The following is a 20526-nucleotide window of genomic DNA, read 5'->3' as shown; positions in this document are numbered from 1 at the left end:
CTGTGTCGGTCTCTGTCTCTCTATGCTGATCTCTCTCGTTCTTGATCTCTCAGTCTCAATCTCTCTCTTTCTCGACTTCTTTCTCTCTCTCTCCCTGTATCTTTCTCTCTGTATTTTCCACTCTCTGTCAACCTCTCTGTCTCTCTGCTACTGTCCCTCCCTCCACTGTCTCTCTCTTCTTCCACCTCTCACTGTCTGTCTTGACCTCTCTCTCTGTCTCCCTCTGTCGACTTCTCTCTCTTGACCTCTCTCACTCATGCTCTTTCTGTGCCTTGACCTCTCTCTCTGTGTCGACCTCTCTTTCTCTGTCTCGCGATCTCTCTCTCTTTCGACCTCTGTCTACCTCTCCATCTGCCTTAACACCTCTCTCTCTTGACCCCTCTCTCTTTCAACGTCTTGCTCTCAACATCTCTCTCCCTCGCTCGAGCTCCCTCGCTTTCTCTCAACTTCCATCCTCAGCCTCTCTCTCTCTCTCTCTCTCTCGGCCTCTCCCTCTCTCTCAACTTCTCTCTCACGCTGTACCTCTCTCTCTCTCCCTCTACTCTCTCTCTTTTGACCACCCCCACTCTCAACCTCTCTCTACCTCTCTTTCTCTTGACCTCTATCACTAGACCTCTCTCTGTCTCTCGACAGCTCTCTTTCTCGACTTCTCTCTCTTAGCCTCTCTCTGTCTGTCTCTCTCTCTCTCTGTCTCTCTCTGCTTCTCCCTCAACCTCTCTCCCTCCCTTGTCCTCTCTCAAGACCTCTCTCACTCTAATTCTCTCTCTCTTTCTCTCTGTCATTCTCTGTCTCTCTCAACCTCTCTCATTCTTGACCTCTCTCAACCTCACATTCAAATTCTCTCTCGACCTCTCACTCTATCAATCAACCGCTCTTTCTCTCTGTACCTTTCTCCGTCTCTTTTCCACTCCCCTCAAATTCTGTCAACCTCTCTCTGCCTCCCCCCAACTATATCTCCCTCCACTGTCTCTCTACCTCTACCTCTCTCTCTCTCTGTCAACCTCTCTGTCAACCTCTCTCTCTTGAGCTCTTTCTGTGTCTTGACCTCTCTCTGTGTCAACCTCTCTCTCCACTACTCTGTCTGCCTTGACCTTGCTATGTTTCAGCCTCTCTCTCTCAACATCTCTCACTTTCTGTCACTCGACCTCCCCCATCTTACCTCCACTCAATTTTTCTTTCATTTGATCCGTCTCTCACTCAACCTATCTCTCGTTCAACCCCTCCCTCTCTCTCGACTTCTCTCTCTCTTGAACGCTCTCTCTTGACCCCTCCTTCCCTGTCTTGACCTCTCTCTCACCCAGTCTCTTCATCTTGACCCACTCCCTCTCAATGTCCGCCTCTCGCTCGACCACTCTCTCCCTCGACCTCAGTCTCTCTCGCTTGATCTATCTCTCTTGACCTCTCTTTCTCTCAACATCTCTCTCACTCGACCTCTTCCTCTCGCTCGATCTCGCTCTCTCTCACAACATCCACACTCTCTCTCTCGACCCCTTTGTCTCTCACCCTCTCTCTCTCGAACCGTCTCTCTCTCTTGAGTCCTCCCTCTCTTGACCTCTCTCGGTCTTTCTCTCAACGTCTCTGTGTTTCAAGCTCTCTTTCACTCGCCATCTCTCTGGCTCCCTTGACCTCTCTCTCTCTCTTCCTTGACCTCTGCCTCTCTCCCAAATTCACTGTTTATGCCAGCATGTCTCTCGACTTCTATTTCGCTTGACCTCTCTCTCTCACTCAACCTCTCTCTCACTCGACATCTCTGAACTTCTCTCTCTTCATCTCTCTTTGTCTCGAAATCTCGCCCTTGCTCTCATTTTCTCGACCTCTCTATCTCTATCTGCTCCTCTCTCTCTCTCTCTGTCTCTTCCTTGACCTCTGCCACTCTCCCGATTTCACTGTCTCTATGCTGTCATGTCTCTTGACTTCTCTCTCGTTCGGTTTCTCTCTGTCTTGCTTGACCTCTCTCTCTCAGCCCATCTAGGCACGTCTCTCTCGAACTCTCTGTCTCTTGACCCCTCTCTCTTCACCAAACTCTCTCTCTCACGACTTTTCTCTCTCTCTCTCTCAACCTCTCTCTCAATGTCTCTCTCTCTCGCTCTCTATCGCTGACTCTACCTCTCTCGCTCTTTCTCTCTTGACATCTCTCAACCTCTTTCTGTCTCGACTTCTCTTTCTCATGCTCTCTCTCAACCTTGCGTCATCTCTCTCTCTCCTGACTCTCTCACTCTCTCGAACCATCTCTCTCTCTCGCTGTTTCTCTCCCTCTCTCTCGACCTTTGCCACTCTCCCGACTTCACTGTCTCTGGGCTGGCATCTCTCTTGACTCCTCTCTCACTCGGCCTCTCTCTCTCACTCAACCTCTCTCTCTAGACATCTCTCGGCTTCTCTCTTTCTTGAACTCTCTCTGTCTCGACCTCTTGCCCTCATCCTTGCTCCATTGACCTTTCTCTCTCTCTTTCTATTGATTCCTCTCTCTCTTCCTCAAACTCCACCACTCTCCGAAATTCACTGTATCTCTCTTGTCTTCGCTTTCGCTCGACCTCTCTCGACTCATCTAGACATGTCTCTCTCTCAAACTGTCTCTATCTCAACATCACTGTCTCTGTGCCTCTCTCTCTCAACGTCTTCCGCTCACTCAATCTCTCTCTTTTGACCTCTCTCTCTCTCTCAACCTCTGCCTGTCTCTCGACTTCACTGTCTCTGCATCGAACTCTCTCTCTCAACCCCTCTCTCGAGCCCTGTCTCTCTCAGCCTCTTTCTCACTCTTGGCCGTGCTGTCTCTTTCTCTCCACTTCTGCCTCCCTCGACTTCACTGTCTCTGCGTCGCACTCTCTCTGTCTTGACCTTTCTAAGTCATGGCCCTTCTCTGCATTGGCCCCTCTGTGCATCGGCCTCTCTCTTTGCCGACCTCTCTCTCTTTTGGCCACTCTCTCTTCACTAACTTCTCTCTCTCGCTCTCCCTCTCAACCCTTCTCTCTCGCTCTCTCGACCACTCTCTCTCTCAACCATTTTCTCTCTCTCGACTGCCCTCTTTTATTACTCGACCATTCTCTCTCTCAACCACAATCTCTCTCTCTCCCTCTCTCACTCTCTCAACCATTCGCTCACTCTCTTTCGACCACTCTCTCTCTCACTCACACAGCCTCTCTCTTGCAACCTCCCTCTCTCACCTCTCGCAACCATTCGTTCACTCTCTCTCAAACGCTGCTGTTCTCTCAACATCACCGTGTCTGTGCCTCTCTCGATCTCTTCCACTCACTCATTCTCTCTCTCTTGACCTCTCCTTCCCTCTCTCTCTCAACCTCTGCCTCTCTCTCGACTTCACTGTCTCTGCATCGAACTCTCTCTCTCAACCTCTCTCTCCATCTCCCCCTCGATCCCTCTCTCACTCTTGACCATTCTCTCTCTCTCAACCTCTGCCTCCCTTGACTTCACTGTCCCTGCGTCGGACTCTCTCTGTCTTGACCTTTCTAAGTCACGGCTGCTCTCTGCATTGGCCCCTTTCTGCACCGGCCTCTGTCTTTGCTAACCTCGCTCTCTTTTAGCCATTCCCTCTTCACTAACTTCTCTCTCTCTCGACCCTTCTTTCTCACTCTCTTGACCACTGTCTCTCTGTCTCTCACACGACCTCTCTCCCTCGCTACCTCTCTTTCCGCCTCTCTCTCGACTTCACTGCCTCTCTGCCGGCCACTGTCTCGCTCTCTCTCTCTCTCGACCTCTCTCAATGCGTCTCTCTCACTCTCGCCCTGTACCACGCACTCTACCTCTCCCTCTCTCAACCTCTCTCTTGACCTCTCTCTGTCTCGAAGTCTCTCTCTCCCTTGCACCCTCTCCCTCTCAACACCTCTCTTTCTCTCACTCTTTCTCTCTAGACTGTTGCCGCTTTCCTGACAACACTGTCTCTGTGCCAGCATTTCTCTTGACTTCTCTCTCACTCGACCTCTCTCTCTAGACCTCTCTTGACATTTCTCTTTCTTGAACTCTCTCTGTATCAACCTCTTGCCCTCTCTCTCGCTCCCTTGACCTCTCTCCCTCTCTTTCTCTCTATTGACTCCTCTCTCTCTCTCTGTCTGTCTCCCCCGACCTCTGCCACTCTCCCAACTTGAATGTCTCTATGCCGGCATCTCTCTCGACCTCTCCCACTCAACCTCTCTCTCGTTCGACGTCTCTCTCTCTCGTTTGCTCAACTTCTCTCCCTTTCGCTCGACCTCTCTCTCTCTAAAACCACACTTTCCCTCTCTCTTGATCTCCCTCTCTCAACTATTCTCTCTCTCTCTCTCTCTTTCTCTCCCAACCACTCTCTCTCGACCTCTCTCTACATCGGCCACTCTGACTCGACCCCTCGCTCTTCTCGACTGCTTTCTTTTCACCGAACTCTCTCTCTCTCGACCCTTCTCTCTCACTCTCTCAACCTCTCACTCTTGACCTCCCTCTCTCAACCAAACTCTCCCTCTGTCTCGATCTCCCTCTCTCAACCACTCGCGCTCTCTCTCTCTCTCACACACTCTCTGTCTTGACGACTCTCTCTCTCTCACTCACACAACCTCTCTCTGTCGCGACCTTTCTCTCTCTCACTCTCTCTCAAATGCTGTCTCTCTCTCAACTTCACTGTCCCTGTGCTGGCCTTTCTCGACCTCTTCCTCTCACTTGATCTCTCTGTCTTGACCTCTCTTTCTCTCAACCTCTGCCTCTCTCTCGACTTCACTGTCTCAAACGAAGAACAAAGAAAATTACAGCACAGGAACAGGCCCTTCAGCCCTCTAAGCGTGCGCCAAACCTCTGTCTAAACCTGTCATCTATTTTCTAAGGGTCTGTATCCCTTTGCTCCCTGCCCATCCATGTACCTGTCCAGATACATCTTAAAAGACACTATTGTGTCTGCGTCTACCAACTCCGCTGGCAATGCGTTCCAGGCACCCACTACACTCTGCGTAAATAACTTTCCACGCATATCTCCCATAAACTTGTCTCGTCTCACTTTGAACTCATGGCCCCTAGTAATTGATATCTCTCTCTCTCTCTCTCGACCTTGACCTCCCTCTCTCACTCTCTCGACCTCGCTCACTCTCAACCCCACTCTCCCTCTCTCTCCCTCCACCTCTCTCTCGACCCGTTTCTCTGTCTTTCTCTCTCTCTCTCAAACCCTCACTCTCTCTCTCTCGAACCCTCTCACCCTTTTTCTCTTCTCTCCCTCTCTTTCTCTCTCGACCCCCTTCTTTCTCACTCTCTCCATCTCGACCTCTCTCCACCTCGACCCCTCTCCACTTTGACCTCTCTCCACCTCGACCTCTCTCCATCTTGGCCTCTCTCCATCTCAGCCTCTCTGCATCGGCCTCTCTTGTCTTGACCGCTCTCTCTCGACCTTTCTCTCTCTCTCACGACCACTCTGTCTCTTTCTCGACCACTCTTTTACACCCGACCACTCTCTCTCTCACTTTTGACCTTGACCTCCCTCTCTCACTCTCTCGACCTCGCAATCTCTCAACCACACTCTCCCTCTCTCTCGATCTCCCTCTCTCACTCTCTCGACCACTCGCTCTCTCTCTCTCTCTATTGAACACTCCCTCTCTCTGACTCACACAACCTCTCTCTGTCGTGACCTTTGTCTCTCTCTCTCTCTCTTTCTCGACGTCACTGTCTCTGTGTTGGCCTCTCTCTCTCTTGCTCTCTTTATCTCACTCGATCTCTCACTCTTGATCTCTCTCTCTCTCAATCTCTGCCTCTCTCTTGACTTCACTGTTTGTGCGTCGGACTCTCTCTCTTGACTCTGCTCTCTCTCGACCCCCCCCCTCGACACCCACCCTCACGCTTTCTCTCTCTCTCCATCTCTCTCTTGCTCCCTTGACTTCTCTTGCTCTCACTCCCTCAACCTCTCTCTCTTTCTCGCTCTATTGACATCTCGCTCTCTGGACAACTGCTTCTCGCCCGACTTCACGGTCTCCGTACTGGCATCTCTCTCGAGTTCTCTCTCATTCGACTTCTCTCTCTAAGACCGCTCTCGACTTCTCTCTCTCTGAACCCCTCTTTCACTCTCTCAACCACTCTCTCTCATTCTCGACCATGATCTCTCACATGACCTCTCTCTCTCCCAACCCTTCTCTCACCCTCTCGATCCTTCTCTCTTACGGTCTCGAGCACTCTCTCTCTCTCTCGACCCCCTCTCTCACTCTCTCAACTACTCTCTCTCAACCACTCCCACTCTCTTACTCTTCCTTGACTTCTGCCTCTCTCTCAAATTCACTACCTCTATGCCAGCATCTCTCTCAACTTCTCTTTCACTCAATCTCTCTCGCTCAGCCTCTCTCTATCACTAGAACTCTCTAGACTTCTCTCCATCTTGAACTCTCTCTGTCTCAGCCTCCCTCTGTCTCGCTCTAGGCCTCTCTCTCTCCCGACACTTCTCTCTCACTATTTCAACCAGTCTCCCTTTCTCTATCTCAACCACACTCTCTCTCTTGCTTGATCTCCCTCTGTCACTCTCTCTCTTGTTTGACCTCCCTCTGTCACTCTCTCGACCACACTTTCTCTCTCAATCTCCCTCTCTCTCTTGACTACTCTCTCTCTCGAACACTCCCTCTCTCTCTTCCTCAAACTCTGCCTCTCTCCCAAATTCACTTTCTCTATGCCAACATCTCTCTCGACTTCTCTTTCACTTAACCTCTCTCTCTCTCTTGACCTCTCTCTCTCTCTCTCTCTCGAACTTTCTAGACTTTCCTCTCTCTAGCTCTCTCTCACTCGCCCTCTGTCTGTCTCAACCACTCTCTCTTTTGACGCCTCTCTCATCACCAACCTCTCTCTCACTCTCGATCGCACTCTCTCGACCACTCTCTCTCTCTCGAACTCCCTCTCTCACTCTCTCGACCACTCCCTCTCTCTCGACCACACTCTCTCTCTTCCTCGACTTCTGCCTCTCTTCCAAATTCACTGTCTCTATTCCAGCATTTCTCTCGACTTCTTTTCACTCAACCTCTCTCTCTCACTCAACCTCTCTCTCTCTCGCTTCACCTCTCTCTCGCTCTACTTCTCTCTCTTGCTTCACATCTCTGGACTTCTCCCTCTCTCGAACTCTCTCTCACTTTACCTCCCTCTGACTTGGCCTTGGCCTCTCTCTCTCTCTCGGCCTCTCTCTCAACTGACGTAACTGTCTCTTGACCGCTCTCTCTCTCTCTGTCTTCCTCGACCTCTGCCTCTCTCCCAAATCCCTGTCTCTTTGCCAGCATCTCTCTTGAATTCTCTTTCACTCAAACACTCTCTCTTGTTTGACCTCTCCCTCTCACTTGATCTCTCTCGCTCACATGACCTCTCACCCTCCTGACCCTTCTGTCTCGCTCTCTCAACCATTCTATCTCTCACATGCTCGACCACTCTTTCTCGACCTCCCTCTCTCAACCATGCTCTCAACCACTCTCTATCTCGACCACTCCCTCTCTCTCTCTCTCCCTCCGTCTCTGCCTCTCTCCCAAATTCATTGTCTCTATTCCAGCATTTCTCTCGACTTCTCTTTCACTCAACCTCCCCCTCTCTCTCAACTTCTCTCTCTCTTTCTTCACTTCTCTCTCTCACTCTACTTCTCTCTCTCGCTTCACCTCTCTGGACTTATCCCTCTCTCGAACTCTCTGTCTCTCGACCTTTCTCTGTATCGGCCTCCCTCTGTCTTAGTCTCCCTCTGTTTCGGCCTCCCTCTGTCTTGGCCTTGGCCTCCCTCTGTCTCGGCCTGTCTCTGTCCTGGCCTGTTTCTGTCTCTGTCTCGGCCTCTCTCTCACTCGGCCTTTCTCTCATCTGACCTATCTGTCTCTTGACCTATCTTGCTATCTCAAACACTCTCTCTCACTCTCTCGACCACTATCTCTTGCTGTCTTCCTCAACCTCTGCCTCTCTCCCAAATTCACTGTCTCTGCCACCATCTCTCTTGAATTCTCTTTCACTCAACCCCTCTCTCTTGTTCGACCTCTCCCTCTCACTTGACCTTGCTCTCTCACGTGACCTCTCACCCTCCCGACCCTTCTCTCTCACTCTCTAAAGCACTCTAGCTCCATCTTGCTCAACCACTCTCTATCTCTCTTGACCTCCCTCTCTCAATATCTCAACTACTCTCTCTCTCAACCTCCATCACTCACTCTCTCGACCACGCTGTCTCTCTCAACCACTCTCTCTCTCTTCCTCAACCTCTGCCTCTCTCCCAAATTCTCTGACTTTATGCCAACATCTCTCTTGATTTCTCTTTCACTCAACCTCTCTTTCTTGCTTGACCTCTCTAGACTCCTCTGTCTCTTGAACTCTCTCTCTCACTCAGCCCCCCTCTGTGTCAGCCTCCCTCTGTCTCAGTCTGGGCCTCTCTCTGTCTCGGCCTCTCACTTTCACGGCCTCTCTTGCTCACTCGGCCTCTCTCTCGGCTGACCTATCTGTCTGTATCGCTCTCTCTTTCTCAACCTCTGCCTCTCTCCCAAATTCTCTGTCACTATGCCAGCATCTCTGTCAACTTCTCTTTCACTCAACCTCTCTCTCTCACTTGACATCTCTGTCTCGCTTGACCTATCTCTCTCGCTCGACCTCTCTCTCTCTTGACCTCTCTCTCACTCGACCTCTCCCTGTCTCGGCCTCTCTCTGTCTTGACTCCTCTCCTTCGACTGACCTATCTGTCCCTCGAGCTCTCTCTTTCCTGACTCTTCTGTCTCACTCTCTTGAACACTCTTTCTCTCTCCCTCGATCACTCTCTCTCGCTCTCTCAACCTCCCTCTCTCACTCTCTCAATCACTATCTCTCTCGACCTCCCATTATCACTGTCTTGAACATACGCTCTCTCTCTCGACCCCTCACTCTCTCTCTGTTGAAACCCTGTTTCTCTGTCTCTGTCAAAACCCTCTCTCTCTACCTCTGCCTCTCTTTCAAATTCACTGTCTCTGTGCCCACCTCGCTCTCTCAAATGCTGTCTCTCTATCTGTCTCTTCTTGACCTCTCTCAACGTCTCTCTCTCTCAACTTCTCTCCCTCTTTCTCTCTCTCTCTCTCTCAACCTTTCTTGCTCTTTCTCTCTCTTGCCCTCTCGAACCTTCTGTCTCCTGACCCCTCCCTCTCTTGACCTCTCTTGCTCTTTCTCTAGACCTCTCTCTCTCCCTTGACCCCTCTCTCTCTTGACCTCTCGCTTTTTCTCTCTCTCTAGCTCGCTTGACCTCTGTCACTTTTTCTCTCTCTCACCCTCTCGAACTCTCTCTCTCACCACCTCACTCTCTCTCACAAACTGTCCGCCTCTCTTTCTCTCAAACCCTCCCCCCTCTCTCTCTCTCGATCTCTGCCAGTCTCCCGACTTCACTCCATCTGTGCTGGCTTCTCTCTCTTGACCTCTCTCTCTCTCCCTCGACCTCTGCCACTCTCCAGATTTCACTCTATCTATGCAGCCTTCTGTCTCGACTTCTCACTCCCTCTCAACCTTTGCCTCTCTCTCAACTTCACTGTCTCTGTGCTGGCCTCTCTCTCTCAAACTCTATCTCCCTCAGCCTCTCTCACTCTTACTTTTTCTCTCCTGAACTCTATCTCAACCGCTCTCTGTCTTGCCCTCTCTCTCTCTCCCTTGCACCCGCTCTTTCTCTCTCTCTCGACCTCTGCCTTTCTCCCTACTTCACTGTCTCTGTGCCGGCCTCTCTCTCTCAACCTCTCTCGATTTCTCTCTGTCTCAACCTCGCTATTGATTCGTCTCTCTCTCTCTCTTCCTCGCCTCTGCCTCTGTCCCGACTTCACTGTCTCCGTGCCGGCATCTCTCTCGAATTCTCTCTCACTCAACCTCTCTCTCTTGACCTCTCTTGACTTCTCTCTCTCTTGAACTCTCTCTCTCTCAACTTATGTTGTCTTGGCTTGTCTCTGTCTTGACCTCTCGCCCTCTCTCTCGCTCCCTTGAAATCTCTCTCTATCAACCCCTCTCTCCCTCTCTGCCATGACCTCTGCCACTCTCCCGACTTCACTCTCTCGACCTCTCGCTTTTTATCTCTCTCTAGCTCACTTGACCTCTCTCGCCTTTTCTCTCTCTCGCTCTCTTGAACTCTCTCTCTCTATGACGGCATCTCTCTCAACCTCACCCTCACTCTCTTTCTCTCTCTCGCTCAACCTCTCTCTTTCGCTTGATATCCCTAGACTTTTCTTTCTCTTGAACTCTCTCTCACTTGACCGCTGTTTGTCTCTGCCTTTCTCTCTCTCGGCCACTGTCTTTCACAGCGCCTCTCTCTCGGCCACTCTCTTTCTCTCTCACACACACATGACCTCTCTCTCTCGTGAACTATCTCAACTTCACTCTCTCTGTATTGGCCTCTCTGTCTCTCTCTTTCCCTCGCTCGATCTCTCTCATTTGACCTCTCTCTCTCTCAACCTCTGCCACTCTCTCAACTTCACTGTCTCTGCATCGGACTCTCTCTCTCAACCTCTCTCTCTATCTCAAACCCTCTCTCTCTCTCGACCCCTCTGTCCCTCTCTCTCTCGACCCCTCTCTCTCTCTACATCTCTCTCCACCTCTCTCTTGACTACTCTCTATTTCTCTCTCTCTCTCTCTCTCTCTCGACCTCTGTCTCCCTCTCGACTTCACTGTCTCTGCTTTGGACTCTCTCTCTCAACCCCTCCCTCTCTTGAAGTCTATCTCTCTCCCAACCCCTCTCTCTCTCTGTCGAAACCCTCTCCCTCTCTACCTCTGCCTCTCTTTTAACTTCACTGTCTCTGTGCCGGCCTCTCTCTGTCTCTCTCTCTCTCTCTCAACCCCTCTGTCTCTCGACCTGTGTCTTCTTGACCTCTCTCAAACTCTCTCTCTCTCATTTGCCCTCTCGCAGTCAGTCAACATCTCTCGCCATTTCTCTCTCTCTCTCGACCTCGCTCACTCTTTCTCTTTCTCTCTTTCTCTTGACCCCTCCCTCTCTCAACCCCTCCGTCTCTCCACCTCTCTCTCTGTCAATGCTACTCTCTCTCTGTCAACACCCCTCTCTCTCTACCTCTGCCTCTCTTTCAACTTCACTGTCTCTGGGCCAGCCTCTCTGTCTTGAACTTTCTCTTTCAACTCTCACTAGCCCTCTCTCACTCACTCAACCTCTCTCTCTTTCTCTTGACCTCTCTCGCTCTTTCTCTCTCTCTCTTTCTCGCCCTCTCTCTCTCTCTTTCTCTCGACCCTTCCCTCTCTTGGTCTTTCTCTCAACCTGTCTCTTCTCGAACTCTCTCAACCTCTCACTCACTCAACCTCTCTCCCTCTTTGTCTCTCTCTCTCTCAACCTCTCTTGCTGTTTCTCTCTCTCGCCCTTTCTCTTTCTCTTGTCCTCCCTCTCTCTCTCAACCTTTCTTGCTCTTTCTCTCTCTCACCCTCTCTCTCAACCCCTCTGTCTCTCGAACCTTCCCTCTCTTGACCTCTCTTAGAACACAGAACATTACAGCGCAGTACAGGCCCTTCAGCCCTCGATGTAGCTGTGAAACCAATCTGAAGCCCATCTAACCGACACTATTCCATTATCATCCATATGTTTATCCAATGACCATTTAAATGCCCTTAAAATTGGCACGTCTACTACTGTTGCAGATAAGGCATTCCACCCCCTTACTACTTTCTGAGTAAAGATCTTACCTCTGACTTCTGTCCTATATCCATCACCCCTCAATATAAAGCTATGTCCCCTCGTGCTAGCCATCACCATCCAAGGAAAAAGGCTCTCACTGTCCACCCGATCTAATCCTCTGATCAACCTGTATGTCTCTATTAAGTCACCTCTTAACCTGCTTCTCTCTAACAAAAATGGCCTCAAGTCCCTCAGCCTTTCCTCATAAGACCTTCCCTCCATGCCAAGCAACATCCTGGTAAATCTGCTCTGCACCCTTTCCAATTCTTGCACATCTTTCCTATAATGTGGCGACCAGAACTGTATGCAATACTCCAGAGTTTTGTACAGCTGCAACATGACCTCATGGCTCCAAAACTCAATCCCCCTACCGATAAAATCTAACATACCGTATGCCTTCTTAACAACCCTATCAACCGGGTGGCAACTTTCAGGGATCTATGCACATGGACACCAAGATCTCTCTGCTCACCCACACTACCAAGAATCTTACCATTTGCCCAGTACTCTGTATTCCTGTTACTCCTTCCAAAGTGATTCACCTCACACTTTTCTGCATTAAAGTCCATTTTCCACCTCTCAGCCCAGTTCTGCAGCTTATCTATGTCCTTCTGTAACCTGCAACATCCTTCCGCACTATCCACAACTCCAACGACTTTAGTGTCATCCACAAATTTACTAACCCATCCTTCTATGCCCTCATCCAGGTCATTTATAAAAATGACAAACAGTGGCTCCAGAACAGATCCTTGTGGTACACCACTAGTAACTAGGGGCAGCAAGGTGCCTCAGTGGTTAGCACTGCAGTCTCACAGTGCCAGGAACCCAGGTTCGATTCCATCCTTGGGCGACTGTCTGTGAGGAGTTTGCACATTCTCCCCGTGTCTGCATGGGTTTCCTCCAGGTGCTCCAGTTTCCTCCCACAATCCAAAGATGTGCAGGCTGGTGGATTGGCGATGCTAAATTACCAGTAGTGTTCAGGAGTGTGTGGGTTGTACGGGAATGGGTCTGGGTGGGATACTTCAAGGGGCGGTGTGGACTTGTTGGGCCGAAGGGCCTGTTTCCACACTGCAGGGAATCTAATCTAATCTAATCTAACTGAACCTCAGGATGAACATTTCCCATCAACTACCACCCTCTGTCTTCTTACAGCTTGCCAATTTCTGATCCAAACTGCTAAGTCACCCTCAATCCCATGCCTCTGTATTTTCTGCAATAGCCTACCATGGGGAACCTTATCAAACGCTTTACTGAAATTTATATACACCACATCAACGGCTTTACCGTCATCCACCTGTTTGGTCACCTTCTCAAAGCACTCAATAAGGTTTGTGAGGCACGACCTACCCTTCACAAAACTGGGTTGATTATTCCTAATCAAATTATTCCTTTCTGGATGATTATAAATCCTATCTCTTATAATCCTCTCCAACACTTTACCCACAACCGAAGTAAGGCTCACTGGTCTATAATTACCACAGTTGTCTCTACTCCCCTTCTTGAAAAACGGGACATTTGCATCCTCCAGTCTTCTGGCACTATTCCTGTAGACAATGAGGACATAAAGATCAATGTCAAAGGCTCTGCAATCTCCTCCCTAGCTTCCCTGAGAATCATAGGATAAATCTCATCCGGCCCAGGGCACTTATCTATTTTCACACTCTTGCTCTAGACCTCTCTTTCTCTCACCGTCTCTCTTTCTCCCTTGATCTCTCTCTTTCTCTTCCTTGACCTCTGCCTCTCTCCCAAATTCACTGTTTCTACGCCAGCATCCTTCTCGACTTCTCTTTCGCTTGACCTCTCTCTCTCTCAAGCTCTCCTTTTCTCTCTCGATGTCTCCTGACTTCACTCTCTCTGTGCTGCCCTCTCTCTCCCCCTCAACCCCGACCTCGGTCTGTCTGTCTCTCAACTTAACTGTCTCTGTGCTGACTCGAACTCTCGAGTGAGGGAGAGAAGATTAGATTAGATTAGATTCCCTACAGTGTGGGAACAGGCCCTTCGGCCCAACAAGTCCACACCGCCCCTTGAAGGATCCCACCCAGACCCATCCCCCTATAGCCCATATACCCCTGAACACTACAGGCAATTTAGCATGGCCGATCCACCTAACCTGCACATCTTTGGACTGTGGGAGGAAACCGGAGCACCCGGAGGAAGCTCACACAGACACGGGGAGAATGTGCAAACTCCACCCAGACAGTTGCCTGAGGCTGGAATTGAACCCAGGTCCCTGGCGCTGTGAGGCTGCAGTGCTAAACACTGAGCCTCCAGGCTGCAGTCTCTCTCCTGACCTCTCTCTCTCTTGACCTCTCCCTCTCTCGCTCGACCTCTCTCACCCCCTGTCTTACTGCTCCACATTTTCTCTCTCTCTCTCTTTCTTAACCTCTGCCTCTCTCACGACTTCACTGTCTGTGGGCCAGCCTCTCTCGATCCCTCTCTCTCTCAACCTCACTCGCTCTTCCTTTCTGTCATGACCTCCCTCTATCTTGACCTCTCTCTTTCTCCCTTGACCCCTCTCTCACTCGACCTCTCAATTTTTCTCTCTCTCTAGCTCGCTTGACCTCTCTTGCCTTTTCTCTCTCCCACCACCTCACTCTCTGTCTCAAACCCTCCCACTCTCTGTCTCTCTCAGCCTCTGTCACTCTCCCAACTTCACTCTATCTGTTTCAGAGATAGAAGGAACTGTAGATGCTGGAGAATCTGAGATAACAAGGTGTAGAGCTGGATGAACACAGCAGGCCAAGCAGCAGAGGAGCAGGAAGCAGAAATTTTCTGCAGAACGGTCTAGGCCCGAGACGTCAGCCTTCTTGGTCCTCTGATGCTGCCTGGCCTGTTGTGTTCATCCAGCTCTACACCTTGTTATCTCTTCACTCTATCTGTGTTGGCTTCTCTCTCCCTTTCTTTCTCGACCTCTGCCACTCTCCTGACTTCACTTTATTTGTGCCGTCTTCTCTCTCTTGACCACTCTCTCTACCTCTCTCTGTCTCTGTCTCAACCTTTGCCTCTCTCTCAACTTCACTGTCTCTGTGCCGGCGTCTCTCGCACTCTCTCTCACTCTGTCTCGACCTCTCTCGATTTCTCTCTGTCTTGATCTCTTGCCCTCTCTCTCTCTTCCTCGCCTCGGCCACTGTCCCGACTTCACTGTCTCTATGCTGGCATCTCTCTCGGCCTCTCTTTCACTTGACCTCTCTCTCAACCTCTGCCTCTCTCTCGGTTTCACTGTCTCTGTGCCGGCTTCTCTCTCTCAAACTCTTACCTCTCTCGAACTCTCTCGCTCTTACTCTTTCTCTCTCAAACTCTATCTCGACCCCTCTCTGTCTTGACCTCTCTCTCTCCCTTGTGCCCTCTCTCTCTCTCTCGACTTCTGCCTTCCTCCCTACTTCACTGTCTCTATGCAGGCATCTCTCTTGACTTGACCTTTCTGTCTCACTCAACCTCCCTCTATCGACCCCTCTCTCTCTCTTCCTTGACCTCTGCCACTTTCCCGACTTCACTGTCTCTGTGCCGGCATCTCTCTCGACTTCTCTCCGCTCGACCTCTCTCTCAACTTCTCTCTCAACTTCATTGTCTCTGTGCCGGCCTCATTCTCTTCCTTGATGTCTGCCACTCTCCCAACTTCACTGTCTCTATGCTGGCATCTCTCTCGACTTCTCTCTCAACCACCCTCTCACTGCACCAACATCTCTTGACCTCTCTTTTTCTCGACCCATCTCTCTCTTGACATCTCTCTGTCTTGACCTCTCTCTCTGTGTCTCTCCCTCGCTTTCTCGACCCCTCTCTCTCTTGACCTCTGCCTCTCACCCAACTTCACTCTCCCTGTGCCAGCCTCTCTCTCTCACTCAACCTCTCTTTCTCTCGACCACACTGACCCTCAGACATCCCACCCAGACACATCCATCTATAACCCATCTTATCTACACATCCCTGAAGACTACGGGCATCACACCTGGGGTACTGGTGCTGTGAGGTTGCAGTGCTAACCACTGAGCCACTGTGCTGCCCTCTCTCTCGCCCTCTCTCTCAACATCTCTCTCCTGACCCCTCTCTCTCTCTCTCGACCCCTCTGTCTCTCTCTTTGTCTGTCTCTCTCTCTCATTCAAGCGTTCTCTTTCAATCTCTCTCTCCCTCTCTCTCTCAACTGCTGCCTCACTCGATCTCTTCGGCTCCCTTGATCTCTCTCTCTCTCTCTCGACCTCTCTCAACCACTCTCTCTCTCTCTCTCACACTTGTTTTTCGAGGACCACACTTTTCCCTCCATCGTGGTCAAAAACACCCTCAACTACATCTCTCGTGTTTCCCACACCTCAGCCCTCACACACCATCCCTGCAATAACAACAAAGACAGAATTCCACTCATCCTCACATATCAGCCCATCAACCTCTGGATTCAACGCATCATCCTCTGCCATTTCCACCAACTGCAATCTGACCCACTACATTTTTCCCTCCCCACCTTTATCTGCCTTCCAGAGGGACCGCTGTCTCCGTGATTCCCTAGTCTGCTCCACACCCTCCACCAGCCCCACATCCCTGGCACTTTTCCCTGCAACTGCAGGAAGTGCTACACCTGCCCCTACACCTCCCTCAACATCTCCCCTCTCAACTCCATCCCAGGCCCCAAGAAAATCTTCCACATTAAACAGCTGTTCACCTGCACATCTGATAATGTGGTATATAGTATCCGCTGTTCAGTTTACAGATTAGAATTGGTGCTTCGGGGCCTTCACTTTTGGCGGCGGAGGAGGAGGAAACTGGGAGTGAGAGCACAAGAGTGGTGTCTCCCACCCTTCCACCTGCTCTACCTAAGAATAAAAGGGTAAGTAAATTATTCTCTACTTTTTTCAAATCTTTCAGGGACATTTAAATTTAGAGAGGATGGCAATCAGGGCAGTGCAATGTTCCTCCCTGCAGGATGTGGGAAATAAGAGTCAACAGCAGTGACTCTGCTGACTTCACCTGTGAGAAGTGCACCCAGATCCAGCTCCTCAAAGCCCGCATTAGGGAACACAGGATCATTCGGGAGGCTGAGGTGGTGACAGAAACGAGCTACAAGAACATAAGAACAAAGGCAGTTGGATGACAGTAAGGAAAGGGAAGGGAAGGGAAGGGAAGGAAACAGTCAGTGCAGGGGTCCCCTGTGGTCATTCTCCTCAATGATAAGTATAACAGGGACCGATCTCTGGTACAGGGTCTGGCTCTGTGGCTCAGAAAGGAAGGTGGAAAAATAGGAGAGCAATTGTAATGGGTGATTCAATAGTTGGAGGCACAGACAGGCAGTTCTGTGAACATGAAAGAGACAAACAGATAGCATGTTGCCTCCCAGGTGCCAGGGTCCGTGATGTCTCAGATTGTGTTTTCAAGATCCTTAAGGGAGGGTGAGCAACCAGCAGTCATGGTATACATTGGTACCAATTACATTGGTAGAAAAAGGACTGAGAATGTGAAAAACGAGTACAGGGTGTTAGGTCGGAAGCTGAAGTCCAGGACATACTGGGTGGTTATCTCTGGATTACCACCAGTGCCACATGATAACGAAGTAAGAAATAGGGAAAGGGTGCAGTCAAACACAGGGCTGGTGTAGGAAGGAGGATTTCCATTATGTGGATAATTGGAGCACATTCTGGGGGAGGTGGGACCTGTACAGAAAGGATGAGTTGCAACTGAACTGGAAGGGTACAAATATCCTGGTTTTCTCGAGCTGTATGAGATGGTTTAAACTAGATTGGCAGGGGTTGGGGAACCAGATTTGTAATTCAGAGAACAAGGTATTCAGCCTTCCAACAGACACAACAGGGTGTGAGGTTGTTAATACAGAAATGCATAATTGGATGGAGCATAATTGTGAACACAGGGATGGTTTGACGTGTGTATACTTCAATGCTAGAGGTATCAGGAATAATGCAGATGAACATAAAGCATGGTCAGTACTTAGAACTACGATGTTGTGGCCATTACAGAAACATGTGTAACTCAGGGATAGGAATGGTTTTTGGAAGTTCCGGGATTTAGATGCTTTAAAGAAATAGGGAGGGTGGTAAAGAGGCGGGAGAGTGGCATTGCTAGTCAGGGCTAGTATAGGAGCAACTGAAAGGCAGTTCGACAATGGTATACAGAGTCAGTTTGGGTTGAGGTCAGGAACAAGAAAGGAGCAGTCACTTTGTTGGGTTTTTTTTATACAGACCCCCTAATAGTTGCAGAAAGTGGAGGAGCGGATTGGGAGGCAGGAAAGGTGCAGAAGTCATGGGTTGTAGTCATGGGTGACTCCAACTTTCACAATATTGATTGGAAACGTTTTAGTTGTAATAGTTTAGATGGAGCGGATTTTGTCCAGTGTGTTCAGGAAGGATTCCTGATATGGTATGTAGATAGACCAACACAAGGAGAGGCCATTTTGGATTTGGTACTTGGCAATGAACCAGGCAAGACCTGTTGGTAGGAGAGCATTTTGGCGGTAGCATTCATAACTCTGTTACTTCTACAATAGTCACGGAAAAGGACAGATATATATAGCAGGGTAATATATATTTTATGTATTATAAATATATTTATATATTATTAATTTTATATACTTTTATATTTATACATAATTTTATATATTATATATACATATATTATATTTATAATTGGGGGAAGGGTAATTACAAGTCTGTTAGGGAAGAACTGGGTAACATAAAATGGGAACAGATGTTGTCAGGGAAGAGTACTATTGAAATGTGGAGATTGTTTAAGGAATGCATACTGCGTGTGCTCAATATGTTGTCCCTAGCAGGTAGGAAAGATGCAGTCAAGTTAGGGAGCCTTGGTTCTCAAGAGAGTTCCAGTGACTAGTTAAGATGAAGAAGGATGCTTATATAAGGTTCAGGAAACAAGGATCAGAAAACGCTCTAGAGGGATACACGTTAGTCAGGAATGAGCTATTGAAAGGGCTTAGGAGACCTATAGAGGGTCATGAGAAAGCCTTGGCAGATAGGATCAAGGAAAAACCCTCGGTTTTTTTACACATACATAAGGAATAAGCAAATGACCAGAGAAAAGGTAGGGCCGATCAAGTATTTGCACATGGAGCCTAAAGAGATAGAAGAGGGTCTTAATGAATACATTTCTTTGGTATTCACAACTGAGAGGGACCTAGTTGTTGGGGAGAACAGTGTGAAACAGGCTGGTAGGCTAGAGGAGATGGGTGTTAGTAAAGAAGATGTACTAGGAATTTTGACGAACTTGAAAATAGCTAAATCCCACAGGCTTAATGGGGTTTATCCAAGGATTCTATGGGAAGCCAGGGAAGAGATCGCAGGGTCTTTGGCAATGATCTTTTCGTCCTCACTGTCCGCGGGTATAGTTCTGGAAGATTGGAGAATGGCAAACATCATTCCCCTGTTCAAAAAAGGGAATAGGGATAACCCTGGAAATTACAAGCCAGTTAGTCTTACTTCAGTGGTGGGAAAATTGTTGGAAAGGGCTCTGAGAGACAGGATTTATGATCATTTGGATAGGCATAGTTTTATTTGTGATAGTCAGCATGGATTTGTTAGGGGTAGATCATGCCTCACAAACCTTATTGAATTCTTTGAAGAGGTGACCAAACATGTGGATGAAAGTAGAGCAGTGGATGTGGTATGCATGAATTTAAGTAAGGCATTTGATAAGGTTCCCCATGGTAGGCTCATGCAGAAAGTAAGGAGGCATGGGATAGGGGGAAATGTGGCAGATTGGATTCAGACCCTTAGAAGTGGACGTAAAATATTCAACCTGATGTTTAGTTACAAGTGGTGTACCACCAGCATCCGTTTTGGGTCGTCTTCTATTTGTGATTTTGTAAATGATTTGGATGTAGGAGTGGAAAGATGGATTAGTAAGTTCGATTACGATACAACAGTGGGTCAAGTTGTGGACAGTGCAGAGGGCTGTTCTAGGTTACAAACGGACTTTGACAGGATACAGTGCTGGGCTGAGAAGTGCCAGATGGAGTTTAACCCTGAAAAGTGTGAGATGATTCATTTTGGAAGGACAATCTTGAGAGCAGAATACAGAGTTAACAGAAAGATTTTTGGCAGTGCGGAGGAGCCGAGGGATCTTGGAGTTCATGTCCACAGTTTCCCTGGAAGCTGCCACCCAGGTGGATAGAGTTGTTAAGAAGGCATATGGTGTGTGAGCTTTCATTAATAGAGTGATTGAGTTCAAGAGCCGTGAAGTTATACAAAAGCCTGGTTCAGCCACATCTGGAGTATTGTGTCCAGCGCTGATTGCCTCATTACAAGAAAGATATGGAAGCAGTGGAAAAGGTGCAGAGGAGATTTACCAGGATGTTGCCTGGAATGGAGGGAATGTCTTACGAGGAAAGGTTGAGAGAGCTAGGGCTTTTCTCTTTAGAATGACAAAGGGTGAGGGGTGACTTGATAGAGATGTACCAAATGATCAGAGGTACGGATAGAGTGGACGGCCAGGGATAGGCATATGGATGATAATAAGGTAGGGGTGGAGATTAAATAGACCTTAGGGTTCAAGTTTGGCACAACATCGTGGGCCGAAGGGCCAGTACTGTGCTGAACTATGTTCCATGTTCCCAATGAGGCCTCCTCTACATTGGGGAAACCAAGTGGAGGCTTGGAGACTGCTTTGTGGAACATCTACACTTGGTTCATGACAAACGACTCCACCCCCCACTCGTGAACCACTTCAACTCCCCCTCCCACTCCTTGGACAACATGTCCTTCCTAGGCCTCCTCCTGTGCCACAATGATGCCACCCGAAGACTGGAGGAACAGCACTTCATATTCTGCTTGGGGATCCTGCAGCCCAATGGTCTCAATGTGGACTTCAGATGCTTCAAAATCTCCCCACAACCCCCACCCGATCTCAACCGAAAATTAGTGATAATGGGAACTGCAGATGCTGGAGAATCCAAGATAACAAAGTGTGGAGCTGGATGAACACAGCAGGCCAGCCAGCATCTCAGG

This window comes from Stegostoma tigrinum, chromosome 2, assembly GCF_030684315.1.
Source record: "Stegostoma tigrinum isolate sSteTig4 chromosome 2, sSteTig4.hap1, whole genome shotgun sequence".
Taxonomy (NCBI): domain Eukaryota; kingdom Metazoa; phylum Chordata; class Chondrichthyes; order Orectolobiformes; family Stegostomatidae; genus Stegostoma; species Stegostoma tigrinum.
The sequence above is the reverse complement of the archived record's forward strand: the minus strand, read 5'-3'. Positions refer to the sequence as shown.